Raw genomic sequence first — 12,570 nt, 5'->3', positions numbered from 1 at the left:
CTGTTCTCTTGTACAGAGGCTCTCACAGCTAAAAAGAGGCAGCAGCAGGGTGGTAGAAATCAAAGTCACTCAGCAGGTGAAGTGTGGTTTGAATGTACCACTTCACAGGGTGTCTTTATCTGCCTTTGGTCTCACTCCTCTATCAGGGTAAAACACAACATTACTTACAAGTTTGATTTCAGTTGTTGACCATGTGATGGACCTTGGAAAGCAATTATTACGTCCCTTCACTTATTTTGTTTGGAAGCCCCAAACTAAGCAGAGTTACCCAGTTACCCAGATGCATGAAATCTGAGAACACTGATGAAGCAAGAGCAGCAAAGACCACTTGTGAGTGGGAGAGAAGGTGAGCACAACAGGAGTGTCATGATCGGGGCTGGGGACAGTGACCAGGGTCAGACACAGCCCAGTGGTTGCCCAGTGGGCCCTCAGTGATGAGACAGCTCCAGCTGGACAAGCAGCCAGTGGGTTTGGGTTTAGCTTCAAGTCTGCAGGCCAGAGGTCAGCAGAGACACAACTGCAACAGGGCTGAAAAATAACATGGGGAAAATGATACTCACCCCTCAACAGCAACTACCCAGGGAAAGCAGGACCTGCACTCTTTTCTAGTGTTATTCACAATAGTTCTTGGCAGTGAAGAGGCTGATCTTGAGCTGAGCTCATCCAACTAAACTCCATTAGGACATGTACTCAAGGCCCTGGCATAAACTCAGGCTTAGCTTTTTGGCCAATGCAAAAGCACTTGTAGCAGATGGCACAGGTCCATTTCATCATGCAGGTGCTTGTATGTGACTCATCAGCCAGTCTGAAAAGCAGAATTATCTGTATTTCTTGCAAAGTTCACACTTTGTTATCCTCCAGCTGTTCACTGTTACCAGTCCCACCCATGCGTTGCCACATGAGGAGTCAGCTTAGGCTTACTTCAGCTGGTATAAAAACAGTATTATTTTTTGAGTGACTTTGTAATGTTTACCCACATTTGTTTTCTTTTTGCTGTTTGCAGTTCCAAAGGGGTCACATTCAGCAACTGTTCATGAAAAATACTCTCCTTAGATCAAAGAAAGTAATGAGAGCACTGTCACATGGGGCTGATGAAATGCACGAGCTGACACTTGACAGGACAGCGATTATCCCAGAGTTTAATAACATGTTAATCATCTTAAGAGTCATTATTTTCTCCCAGGCACACACTGTACTCCCATAGGGACATTAAAAAATCCACAACAAAACCCACCAGAGGATATTTCTACAGAGCAAAACATACTGGAAAACTAAAAAGATGCTGTCTATGAAAATAGTCTCTTCCATTGTCCCAGAACACAAAACCATAAAAAGCTGCTCTTTTTGTGCAGCTCTGTGCTACTCATCCCAAATAATTTTGGATATAATTGCATAGACTTTTATTTACTAAATTAAAAATAATGTGAATGTGAACATGCAATGTAGTCTCGGCATATGAACACAAACAGCAAAATCTTCCCCCCACACACCTTATGTGTCTTGCTAGGTTGCAAAGATTCATGTGGAAAATCTGTGTTTGATTCCTCTTTAGGTGGCACACCTAACTGTGACTTCCAACAGAGCTGGAAGTCGGTGCCAGGTGCAGCAGTGGGTTTTAGCATATTCTATCTGCATTATCTGTGATTTGAGGTCACAACTACTTTCACATATGATACCAGTCTGGAGGGTTTTAATTCCATCTGAACCTGCCTGAACTAGAGGTGGGATATGAGTACCATGGGAGGTTGCAATGGACAGTAAACATTTGATTTGGGCATTTTCAGTCTGAGAATATTCCTTTAAAAAGTGTCCAAATTTGACAGACCCATCTAGCCCACAGGGAGACTGCTCCTTCCCTAGAGGAAGCAACTGAGCCTTTGGTGAAGATGGTCCCAATGGCACACATGGCAAAAGAGGAATGAGGTAAATGACAGTCAGGAGCTTTGTCTGAAGCCCTGGCAGAGACCATGAGACAGTGTCCCAAGAGGAAAGTCCCTAGGGAGCAGAACAGGAAGTCATTGAGTTATCAAAAAGTCAGTCCAGAAGGAAAGCCAAAATATGCAAACTCCCAAACATGAAAGACAGATATTATTTTCTAAATCTGATTTCACATTGGAGTTATTATAGATAAAAAAGTTAATTACTGTAGATCCTACTCTAATACAAATGACTTGTGAGTTTCAAAGTCTTTGGGGGATACTCACTCAATAGATCTATATGGACTCATCTGGGAGATGGGACTGGTCCCAGGCCCTGCCATGGGTCTGAGCTGCACTTGTTTGGAGTTTCCTGTCCCCCAGCCAAGCATTAAGAGCCAGCCCAGTCCCTGCTGCTGCCTCACAAGGCACTTACACAATGTAGATTAATGGGAGCTGGTGAGAAGGTCATGTCCTGATACTAATGGAAATGAATTATTCCCAGAAATATATTTAGTCAAGACTGTGTCCAAGTCTTCAAGCAGTGAGGTTCAAATAGTTCCCTGTGAGATTTTAACAACTCAATTCCTGTATGAGAGGTTTTTTTCTTAGTGTTCAGCTTAAATTTTAATTTCTTCCTCCTTTCTGCCTTAGGACATTCTAAAGAATTCCTCTTATTTCTTGCTGCCTATCCCATTTGTAGACTGTTGGCAAATTCTTTGTTCTTAGCCACTTAACCTTCTTTTCACCAGCCTATAAATATTGATCCATTCCAACCTTCCCTTTTTGTCTCTACAGAATTCCCTCTGCAGTTATTTCTGCCCTATACTGAGTGACCTTCAATTTGTTTGTTGTAATGAGCTACCTAAAAACACATGTATTCTGCCACTGTTGTATGGAGATGAACAATGCCTCCTCATTCATGCTGCATAGGCACAGGCATTCCAACAGCTTCTCACTCCTTCATGTTACTCCTTCCCAGATTTGCCCATCACAGCAAGTATGTACAACATCAACTCCTTTCCTTGACATGAACTGGCATTTTTCCAGTTTGAATTAAATTATTTTTGCATTTCATCAAGATTCTAAGACCTCCAAGAAACAGACTATTTGCTTCCCAGTTTCCTTCTATACTTTTTCCCTAACTCATCCAGAGGGCATCCAAAGCACATGTGGGATGTGCACTAACATGGGATTTTCTTCTTTGTCTTTGTTCTTAGTGATTGTATTTACCCAGGAGCTACAAGTGATCTCTGCTGTACAATTAATCACCTTATTCTAACCCAGCATTCATCCATTTGCCAAACTGCATCTTGATGTTACTCTTGACACACTATTAGCTTCGGGAAACAAACAATTGTTTGGCAACATTAAAAAGTATCACAGCAGTTGAATCTTATTTCAGGAATGGAAGCCTCTGCAATTTTGGTGTATATATGAACAGATATAGTTATGAAAAGGAGTAAGATTCACTGCACAGATGAAAATTTTATATTTCATAGTCATCATTTCATAGTTCATATTTCAATCAGTTTTTAGTAATAGATAGATAATGCAGCAACTGCAGCTCACAGCAATAGGTCTGGCAAGCTTGCAGCTGTAGTCAGTGCTATAGTACACTGTGAAGCCATAACATAAACTGCCCTGGATGGTGGTGACCTGAAATCAAGCACTTAAAATTCAAAATGGGAATTAAAAATAGAGGAAAATAATTTGGAGGGAATTTTTCCTTGGCTCAATTCAACTTAAAATGCAAATTCCTAATAACAAAATCTGTCTCAGTAGTCATAAACTACTTCTGCTTAATATCGACATACAAATAGAAGACTGAAAATCTGTTTAAGGGAGTTATTTTTAGACGAGTTGTCTGTTGAGAAGAAATTTTCCTTCCATATTCCCACCAGAGCAAATGAGATGCCACTGAGCTTTTTTGGAAGCAGTGCCCATGGCCACTTGCACCCATCTGGCCTTAGTCTAAGTCTTTTCTTGGCTTTACACAAATAAGGCTCCATGAAGTAAAATCCCACTGTTTAGGGCTTACAGCACCTGCTAAAAACATCTGGTTACTGCTATTTGTCTAGAGCACAGAATCTTCTCTCTCCATTTTTGTGTTTTTCCTCCAACTTGTCCTCACAAAAGGTCACAGAATAGAAGAAAGTCTTTCCTTTTTGTGAACCTGGTATAATCCTATTGATTTACCTTGTGTTCAACCCAGTTAATTTCAATTTAACCTTTTGTGATTTGTTTCCCTCGAAGGTAATAAACCTGTGCTAACCGTTTTACTTGCAGCTATTATTTGTTTTTTTTCCAAACACCAGGAGAGAAAAATGAACGGTGATGTCCTGTGCTGTGCCTCCAGGTGATCCCACCACAGCTCACACAGAGCTGGGGCAGTGCTGGTGGGCTGTGCTCTTGGAATGTGACCACACTGGGTGACACCTGTGGTTTGTTCCTGTCACCCAGTCCCTGGGAACACCTGCCCCGTGGCTCTATATGGGCTGTGACAAAATTTAGGATCCTCCCTTCAAGACACAGTCTTATTTATGATACTTCTTTCAGTTTTGATATGCCTTTTGCACAGAAATCCTGCAGGCAGGTCTCCATGGCAGCTGGTGCTCTGTGGGGAGAACCCACCACTGTGACCAGCCCTGGACACTCAGGGCACACAGCACTGAGAGCTTGACAGCAGCCAAACCACTTTGGTGAGGTGCCAGATCTGAGGAAATGAAGAACACCAATTTCCCAGGCAGACTCATTAGTTCAGGAACATTGTGTTAGAGCAGTTTCACTGCTCTCCATTTCTTCATGGGGTGCAGATGCACCCCTTGTGGCACCTGAGCATGGGAAGTTCTCTCCTGGCTGGGACTCTCCTCTGTGTCAGATGTAACAACAGAACCTACAGATCTCGTCACACACGAGACAAAAGAAATCAGGAGAGATCAGGACATATCATAGTGTAATCTGTGAGTCTCTGGATTGATATGAAGTGATGCTGAACAGGGATGTATTGTTAAGGAATGGCCTCTGCATTCTCCTGTGATCTTTCTCTTGAAAGATCCAGTGTTCCAGTGTTCTTCCAGTGTTCTGGGGTCTCCTCAAAACATTCTGAACTCCCCATGGATTCCAAAAGCTGCATTCCTCTCCACAACTTTTTCTGATAATACTGATGTAGGAAGGTCAGAATTTGTTTATAGCAAACACTGCTGAAGTCACAGCAGTTGGGATTGCAGTGATTTTAGCCCAAATGCATTAGCTCACAATTATATTTATTTCAAAATATTTACATGAAACTGTACCCATGACAAATGAGGTGTAATTTGGTGTTCCTTTGTGTATAAAATGAATGTTCTCTCTAAGATCCAGTTTCAGTGGATATCTGTATCAGTTATAACTTTTTTCAGCCAGCAGCCATTTCAGCTTGTTACTGAATTTTAGGCCTGTGTCTTAGAGCAAAAGAATCATTTGAGAAAAGCTCATCTCAGGAGTGTGGTGGCAAAGTAGGGCTGAAATGTATTACACTGTGGCCTCTATGTTACCCCTATTTCAGCTCAGGCAAACACTTTTCCAAGGGAAAAAACATAACTAGATCCTGTACCAGTATTATTTTAATTAGATCTGTAGCAAATAGCACAATATATGATTGCTGACTGACTCAAAAATAGCTTCAACTACAAGTAACAAGAAATGGGTTAGAGCAGGGCATAGAGCCTGGAGATTTTACCAGGCAGCAGATCAAACAGCTGAACTCTTGACAGACTCTGCTGCTTCCCTCAGCCTGCTGTTTCCTGGAACTGCAAATTCAGGAGCCATTTGTGAGTCAATGGCCAGTTCACCCTCACAAACTGTTAATGGCAAACCTGAACTTCCAAGTGTCACGATGGAAAGATAAAAAAAAAAAAAATCCAACTCAAAATTTTCCTCTGTCTCAAAGAATCATTTCTTTGTACTTTCTGGACACGTTTTTGTAATGTGCATTTTGGGTGGTTGAGAGGCCTCTGTTTGGCAGAAAGTTGGGTGGAAAAATGAAAAAGAAAAGCTCTTAAAATGTTCTCTTACAGTTATTCCCCTGAATAAATATTTTTATTGTGGCCAGGCATCAAATGCAAAGTGCCATTTCCTGAGCTCTTGCTGAGGGCTTTCAAATTTTCTTCTCTTGAGAAAACCAATGTGATTCCCACAGTTCCCCAGGGAACTAATGCGTTTTACTCCGACAAGGACCACAAGGACATAAAGCTCTATGGGCTCATATTTTGTAAACCATTTTACTCATTGATTTCGTGCCTTGAGGAATCCAGAGTTCAGAAGAGCCCTTTGTGTGCCACAACAATGAGGCGACCAGCCGGTGACATTTATAAATCTACTATTAATTGCTTGTATGCCTGGGCTCCGAGGCTTAAATGCTTTGAGTCACGTATCTAATGAGGTCGAAACTAAAACATGCCAGCCACGAGGCAGAGGGGAAATCATCAGAGAGGGCTGGAGAGCCCAGCTCTGCTGGCTGCCGGCTCTGCAGGTGCTCACAGACTGATCAGTGCAGCCCCAGGCTGCGGAGGGTTACCTGGGACAGCACTGCCGCTGTTCCTGCTCCCTCTCGGGTCACCAGGGCACTGCTTGCCTCCAGAACATCTTGTTAGTGCCGGGTCCCAGCTGTGAAGAGCAAAGATGACAGCAACAAGGACTCACCTTTCTTGCTGATGAGCAAACTCTTAACGGGAGTCCAGCTCCTCGCGTCTAATTACAGGCAAAACCTCCCTCTCTGCTGGCTGTGAAGAGAAACAGAGTAAATCTTACCTGACTCAGAGCTAGAATTTGACTGACATTATTGTCTGCTGGAGACATAGAATAGATTTTTTTTTTCCTTTAGGTAATATCTGGCTTTTTGATAGTTTGCATCTTTAAAAATATCACCAGCGCTCTGAAATAATTAAAACAGGCTTCTAAGAACACCATTAGCTGCAAAACAAGCTTCAACCTGTTGCACAGAGAAATAAAAAAAACTTACAGCCTAAGGGAGGTTGGAGCCCTGAATTTTTCAGGAAGAATTTCTATACAGGTATTCCACAAAAAGAAATATAAATTCATACAAAAAAAATTGCCTAATCTCTAATAATTGTTTAAAAATGTGAACCTCATACATCCACAAACTGCCCTGTTCCACTTAAGGCTCTTATCACTTTGAAATAAAACCAAACTGTTTTAATTAGCATGGCAAAGGTATTGTAGAAAAATTAAAATATTACTAATAAAAATAGTACTGTCTTTGTATAGCACTTGCAATCATTAGGTCTCAAGGTCATATACAGAAGTATGATGATCCTCAATATCTGGATGAGGAAATTAAGGTACACAGAGGTGAAATCACTTGCCTAAAACCCTCCAGTGGGTCAGAAATGTCAGTGAAAAGAGCAGATTTCAAAACCTTTGCATCACTTCGATGTGTTGAAGAATTTCTAAAAGAAATTACTGATGTTCAGGTCAATTCATAACCTCAAAATGAAGTTCAGGTTCTCAAAATGAGCATCTGGCATTGCCACAGAAATTTATCCTCCTGCACTAGGGAGAACCTAATGTGCCAGGTATGTTATAAAACTGGTAAATATTAGTGTTTGTCTTGAAGAGATAAAGTTATAGTCCTTTTTGTTATCAAAAAATCTTTCTTCCATCTTCAGAGTTTCACAGTTTTATCTCCCTTGCTATTAACTACACATCTATTTCTTAAAGATTTCAAGTAACAGCTGCCTCAGAGATCAAAGCTGGTCAAAATAACAGGGGGTGCTGGGAAAGAGTTGTATTCTTTTAGTGATTTCCTGTAGTTTTGATCAAAGTACACAGAGAATCCCACTAAGCAGAAACTGAATTTAGTGGGATCCAGCTCTATTCAGCTGAGAAGAGGAAAATAATCTCCTCTAGTTTGCTGGATACGTAAGTCTGTGTTTATCCACTTTCTGTTTCTCATCTCCATGTTTTCCTACAAAGTGTTTATTCTGTATGAGCAAACTGAATGGGGTCAGGGGTGTCCATAAACCAGTCAGGGTCACAAGAGCTCCCACTTTACCTTCTCCTTCATGTTCCCAATTGCCAAACCCTGAGGCTGTAAGAGCACAAGGAGGAGCTGCATCAGAGGTCCTCAGCAAAGGCTGGAGAGTGATTGCTAATGCAAATGGCACCAGGCTTTGCTTTTGTGAGCAGAAGTGTTACCTCCTTGTACAAACCCACATTTCAAGGGCAGAATACAATGCTTAGGAATACATCTGGTATTTCTTAGGAAAAGGTCCACAAGGCCACTGTCATATATGTTTGAAATGGAAAAAAACTTCCTTTACATGACTATTCAGGTTCACTTAAACAGAAAATTGGCAGCCAAGCAGATAAAATAGATTTTTTACAGCTGTTTTATTTTCTTATTGCCAAGTGTTCTCAAATAGATCATAAGAAGCAAGAGAATCTATAAGTTTCTTTACAATTTTGGAGCACAAAGGATGATTATATGAGAAAGCAGCATTCATATAAGATAAATAGATTCCCTACCAGTGTAATTATAGCAAAGCAAAAGATTTAATACCCTATTATTTACTGGGAAGAGTAGCTTGTTGTCAACTGAATTAAAATACTTCTAACAATTTCAAACAAAATGAAACAAAATAGACCACTCAAATTGGACTAAAAGAAACCTGAGTTTTTCTGCAATGGTTTAACCATCTTAGATGAAACTCATTATTAAATTATGCCAGCTCAATTCTGTGATAAAAATAGGATCCTAAATGATACGTTCATTAAAACCATGGGAAAATGAATGGAATACTAATGAAATGAAACATAAGGGCAGGGGCCAAGTATATACATTAATCAGGCTTCATAAAACCCATAATCTGCTCCTGAAGCTAAATAAAACACACACGTGGTCAAGGCCTCTGCATTTCTGGAAAGACTAGAAGTCTGAAGACTTGATTGTTAAAAAAACAAAAGCTCAGTTTTGTGGTATTAAACCAAAGAAATAATTCTTGCAGAAAATAATAATCTATTCTCTTCAAGCATAAAAAACAAACAAGCAAACAATGAAATCTTAATGGAAATATCAATTTCAACATTTTCTGTGAAGTTACACATTAATATTATTATTACTAAATTGGGAGAAAATTCCCTTCAAGTTTTCAAAAACTGAGAAGCAGCTTTTTGGCCCATCTCTATGAAACTCTCCAGGCCAGCAGCTCTTCAGTGTCAGGTCAATTCTGTTTGTCCCCAAGAACACAGAACTCCTTGGAACACATGGGACAGGGTGGGGAATCATGTGGATGTGCCCACACGGCACAGGATGATGTGGTGGTGATGTCAGATGAGAGATGTGAGTACCTAAACTGGTTTTTTAACAGTGGCTTGAAAAGTGAGGCATGAATAATTCTGTGTTCTGGCATGCAGAATGATCTTTGTTCCGTGCCTGAAATTCAGGGAAAGAACCACAGCTGGGCAAAGGGTGAGCTCTGGCCTGGGCAATGCAGGATGTGGAAGAATTCCCCGCCTTGTGTCATTTCTGGGGAGGGCAGTGCCATAGGACACAGCCCAGCCAAAGGTTTTGATGTTGATATTATCAGCATTATCCAAAGGAAAAGAATTCTTCCTGAAAATTTCCAATGAGCTCTTATTACGTGCTGATATTGAAATATCAGCAGAACCAAATTGCATTTTCCTTATTTCATTTTATCCATGCCCCTAAATTCTCCCTTTTCCATTTGGGATCTCCTCCCCTTGTCCTGAACTCAGCTGTGACACTCATTATACAAACTGCAGTGATCTTTTGCCCTCTTAAAGACTTTTTCTAAGTGCTAGATTATTACTCATTTATAGTTAGATTGCTGCTCACTTAGAGAGAGCCTGATTCTGCTTTTGCAGTCCCCTTAATAGTGAGACATTGCACAGAAAATATGTAAGAATTGAAAAAATAGGGAGAAAGAGAAGGTCAAGCCCAAATTGATGAGGTTCTCTAGAATAAAAAAGGAGTTATATAAATAGACAATTATATTTTCTCATTAACAAGAAAGTTTTTTCATTTTCTTTCTGGGTCTTTGAATCTACTGAAGCGGATTCAGTGGGAACTTTTGTTTTCACTGCCTAACTCTGGTTATTCTCAAAAACTTCTAACAGAGAGTTTAACTTGCAATTTCCTCGTGCTATCAAATAGAGAGCTCTGTGATTATCTTAGTGGGCAAGAGATGGAAACGTTCCTCAGGCTGAGAGCTGTCTGAGGACAAGCATTTCAGCCTTAATGCTGAGTGGCCAGATTTTGCTTGCAGGTTCCTCAGCATAAATCAAAGGCAACATCAGCACAATCACGGGAACTATAGAGGTAGAATCCCAATAAACGAGAGGAAAACAAAACCTCAGGGGGTTTTAAGAATGTGGATTAGTTTAGGTAATTTTGAGCAACTATTCTCAAGAAAGCACTTGGGGACAGTTAAGTTTAATTAGGCTGCAGCTTGTCCTCACTGCAGGTGGTTTTGTTTCTGCCACAAAACTCTTTCCTCCTCTCAGGTGTAGAGTGAGCACCAACAAACCCCTGGAACAGCTCCTGCTTGATAGGGGAGGAAGGGAGATCTGGCTGGGCCCGTCCATTAAAAGAGCTGTGACCCTGATTTGGAATTACCAAGAGCTAAATCTCACTGCACGGGGCCAGGCTGGATGGGGAGAGTCCTGGAGTGTGTGAGCTGGACTGGGAACACACCCCGTGTGCTGCCAGAGGCTCTGCAGTGTGAGAGGAGCTGGCCTGAATCATTATTCCTGCCTGGGCATCCCCCCAACTTTTGTGCTCTACCAGGGCAGACTGTATTCTCCACCTTTTCCTGCTCAGACCTTTACAAAAATGCCATATTTATCTGCTAGAAAATTTACTGCTCTGATCTATTTGAAGTCAATACAACTACAGGAAGAAAATTTCAGCAAGTGCACAAAACTTAGGAGGAGGTTTTAGGTTGCTGGGCAATTTATTTTCTGTTATTTTTAATTTATTTCAGTTAAATTTTAATCAGGCAGAAAAAATGTGAGTCTAAAAGCAGTCAGAATTAATTATATTTTGTGTTTTCTATATTGATCCAAGAGTTATTTTAACAAGGTGTCCTTGATGTGTTGCATTTGCGACATGTGGTGGAATGGCTCAACTTAATACATAATTTACTGAAAAATTTTAAACTCTACATTCCTTGAGTCATTTTCATGTATAATTAAGCTTAAATTGCATTTTTGTTATTTTGAATTGGGAAATCTTATACTGGATCAAGTCACATTAATATGCCCTTATCATCTAATAAGAAGTCATTTCTAGGTCTTTACTAATTTTTAAAATATCCTGGAATCTCATTAAAATTAAATCAAATTGCTGTGATTTTAAAATCTAAACTTGGACTTTGAATGTATGAAAACAGAGATTTTAAACTTCCTGAGTATTTCCTTACTTTCTACTGAATTATGAAGTCGTCCCAAAAATATTCCTGACTGTATTGTCTGGTTTTAAAGTATAGATCGGAGTTTTAGAGAAACATCAGAGAACCAATGAAATTCTGGCAAAACAAACAAATAAAGACAAAATAAATTCCGGGCCAAACTATAACTCTGCTGCCCTTAGACACCCTGAAGCTCTTGTGAGGAGCCATTTAGATCCTAAATGTCACACTGGCTACATTCAGCTGTCACTTTCTCTGTACCCTCACAGGGGCAGCTGGTCTTGTGCAAAATGGGACAAAGAGCAGGAAAACGGGTGCAGAGAGGCTGCTAATTTGGGAAGATGTGAATTTTCCCTTCCTTATCACACAAACTCTCACAGTAGTCACCAAAGAGTCCAAAAATAGGAGCTTGCAGCCCTAACTATAGCCTTGTGAAACAACGAGGAACTCGTAGCGTGTCTCCATCTCTCCTATGAGGGAGACTTGTGGTTTGGGGAGCAGATGGATGAAATGGTGCAGCACATTTCAGCCACTCTCAGTAAATTTCTGGCAGAATATTTCACAGTTCAGCAATATCATTTTACTTACAACACAGCTCAGGTTTTATCATCAAAATAGTTTTGGCCTAATTTTGGTTCATATTGACGCGCTAACAGGAAGAAGGGATGATGGGGAAAGAGAAGGAACTCTAAAAGAAATTAATATTCATGCCAGCAAAAAATTCATCATGCATGACCTCATACCACAAAAGTGTGAAAAAGAACATTATTAACAAAGCCAGCATTCGGGAATGTGGCTGGGTTTATGCTGGTGCCAGCATTTCTGTAGGACATAATTTGCTTTCTTTATTCATTGTAATTGGATCTTAAAACACTTCCTCGGTTCTGCAGCTTGGAATTTCAATGCCAGCTCAGCAGAAAGATTCCTTAGAAAAATATTTGGAAATTCAAATCTCTTCTGAATATTGAATAAAACACAGATATTTAAACTCTTTAAGATAGGCTTGCTCTCAAGAACTCTCATGGCACCTCCTTGTTCAACAAGGCTGCTGTCTGACATTGCTGCTCACTGAGATGCTGCAAGTAAACTTTTTCTCTCCCTCCTGGCACTGATGCATCCAAGAGGATGAAAGTTTGTTTATATTATTACTTTGTACAACAGCAGAATCTCTCCATTATCATTGCCTCCCTTTGAGGGTCTCCCTGAAGGCACAGGGGTGGCAT

The sequence above is a fragment of the Sylvia atricapilla genome, chromosome 10 (assembly GCF_009819655.1).
Source record: "Sylvia atricapilla isolate bSylAtr1 chromosome 10, bSylAtr1.pri, whole genome shotgun sequence".
In the NCBI taxonomy this organism is placed as follows: domain Eukaryota; kingdom Metazoa; phylum Chordata; class Aves; order Passeriformes; family Sylviidae; genus Sylvia; species Sylvia atricapilla.
This window is presented reverse-complemented; position numbering follows the sequence as displayed.